The sequence below is a fragment of the Lonchura striata genome, chromosome 33 (assembly GCF_050655825.1).
Source record: "Lonchura striata isolate lonStrDom1 chromosome 33, ASM5065582v1, whole genome shotgun sequence".
Classification (NCBI taxonomy): Eukaryota; Metazoa; Chordata; class Aves; order Passeriformes; family Estrildidae; genus Lonchura; species Lonchura striata.
This window is the reverse complement of record NC_140735.1, coordinates 3,450,001-3,452,500: the sequence shown is the minus strand read 5'-3', so window position 1 is coordinate 3,452,500 and position 2,500 is coordinate 3,450,001.

Here is a 2,500-nt window from a genome sequence, read left to right as displayed (position 1 = left end):
CGGAGGGGCGGCGGGGCGGCCGGCCCCGAGCCCTCGCCGCCGCGGCCGGCGCCGTCGAACGCCGGTCGCCGGTGCTCTCGCGGGCCCCCCCACCACCCCCGCCGCTCTGCGTGCGGGGGCCCCCTGGCGCGGCCCGAGTTCGCCCGAGCCCGGCCCTCGCTCTCTCTGCCCCTGCTGCGCGGGAGCCGCCCGGGTGCCGGGAAGGGAGAGGGGTGCTCGGCACGGCCCCCTCCCGGAGGCGCGCCCGCGCCTTCGGGGCTCGGAGGAGGCGGCTCCTCCGGCTCTTCCCGCACCGGGGAAGCGGGGCTTTTGCCCGGCCGGGTAGAGCCCCGCTCTCGGGCCCGAGGCGGGCCCTCTGGCGCGGCAGAGGGTGGGGAAACGCCGGGGGTCGAGGTCCTCCGGGCGTTCCGGGCCGCGCTTCGTGGCGGGGGAGCGCGCGGGACCCGCCGCCGGGGAGGCGCGGCGGCGGAGGCGGCGGCGAAGGCGTTCCTCGCCCCGCCGGCGTCGTCGTCGCCGCGGCCTCTCCCGGCGTGGTCGGCGAGGTCGCTCGGCGGCCGGGCCGCGTCCCCGCACCGGCGGGGCGGCCCGAGCCGCGGCGGTCCTCTCGGGCGCAGCGCCGGGCTACTGAGGGAAACCCCGGGCCCCGAGAAGGACGCCGCGGTGGTGGCGGCAGACGTCGGGCGCGCCCCCGCCGGTGGACGCTCCCCCGAGGGCGGCAGCGGGGGAGGCACCCCGGCGGGGCCATGCAGGTCGTTTCCCTCGCCCCAGGGCCAGGTACCTAGCGCTCCGCGCCTCCGGCGGCCCCCCGGCTTCCTTTTCCTCGGCGTCGTCAAACGCTGCGGGGAGGGGGCCGCGAAAGGGCCGCCGCCGAGCCGGGGCGGCGGTTTAAAGACTCGGGCGGCTCGGCGCGTCCTTCCGCCGCGGCGGCGGCGGCGGCGGTTGCCGGGCGGCGGTGCGCGGCTCCATTGAGGGGTGGGGAGCTACTCCCGCGTGATCCCCTGCGGTGGTGCCCGCGGCCACCGGCCGCGCGGCCGTCGTCCCGCCGCGTTACCGCGCGCGGGGGGTTTGTCGCGCCGCGCCGGGGAGGGGCGCCCTGCCCCCCCCTCTCCGCGGCCCGGCCTCGGCGGAGAGGCCGCGGCGCGCGGTCGGCCGCGGGGGCCGACCCGCTCGCCTCGAAACGGGCGACGCCGGCAGAGAGCGCGCGCTCTCTCGCCCCTTCCTCAGCTGCGGGGTTGCGGCCGCCGGGGCCCGCCGCGCTCTCCTCCTTCCTCGGCCGCCTCTGCGGTCTCTGGGGTGCGGCGCCGCGCGCGGCGCGGCCGCGCCGTCTCTCTCCCCTCGACGGCCTTCTCCTCGAGCGCGCCGGCGGCGCCGGTCGCCGGCCGTCCCCGGCTCAGCGACCGCCTGCCCGCCCGGGGCCGAGCGCTCGGCAGGTCCCTCCGTCGCCGGAGAGTCCGCGAGCGCGGGCGGCCCCGTGCCGAGCGGCGGCGGCGCCGCTCGGCGAGTGTCCCCCGCCAGCGGGGACGGCCGGCCGGACGGCGCCCGCCGTCGCCGGCGGCGGTCCCGGCCCGGGCCCCGCCCGCCGCCTCCCCGTCGCCCTTTTCTCCGTCCGCTCGCGGAGCCCCGGAGGAAGGTCGTGCGCGCGGCGGCCGTGGGGGGTTGGGGGGGGGGGCGCTTCCCCGCCCGGTCTCCCCGCCCGGTCAGCGGGGAGAAAAGGGCGGGCGTCGCTGCCCCCCTCCCCGCCTACCCCCCCGGCTCGGCGCCGCACGCCTTCCCCTGGGCCGCGCGTGCCCGAGGAAAAAGGGGCTCCGTGACGGTGCGAGGCGGCGGCGGTCCCGGGAGTGCGGCCGTTGCGGCGGCGGGTCAGCCGTCCGGCAGGCTCCGGGCGCTCGCGACGCCGGCTCGGGTCTCGGTGCGGCGCCCGCCTCCGGCGCCGGCGGCGGAGCGCGTCCGCCGGGCGCTCGCCCTTCCCGGCGGGAGCGGTCCCGCGGGGGGCGTTGCCGGTTGGGCGGTGGCCGTCGCGTGCCGTCTCGAGCGCGGCAAGGCCGCTGGGGAGAGAGAGCGAGCCGGCCGCGCGGTGGCGCGGCGGCGCTCCGCGGGTCCGCGGAGCGGCGGTGAGAAGGGAGAGCGGCGCGCGCGGGGGCCGACGGCCGCGCCCCCGGCCGCGTGCGTCCCGTCGTCCCGTTGCAGCGAGGCCGGGCGGGCCGCCGTGTCCCCCCGCGGTCCGGCGCGCGCCGCGTGCCTCCTCCGTGCGGAGGCCGGGCCGAGCCCGGGCGCCTGGGCCGCCTCCGGAGGACGGCACAGTTTGCCGGCGGCGTCTCCCCTCGCTCGTAGCGGCGGGGGGAGGCGGTCGGGGACGCGGGTCCCCCCGCCTTTCCCGCCGACCTTCGGAGCGTTCCGTTGGGCGTTTCGCTCTCGGATGGTTTTTCTTTCCCCCCCCACTCGGTTCGTTGCGTTGTGTGCTCGTACGGTCGAAGCCGGGGGCGGCCCGCGTGCGTGCCCC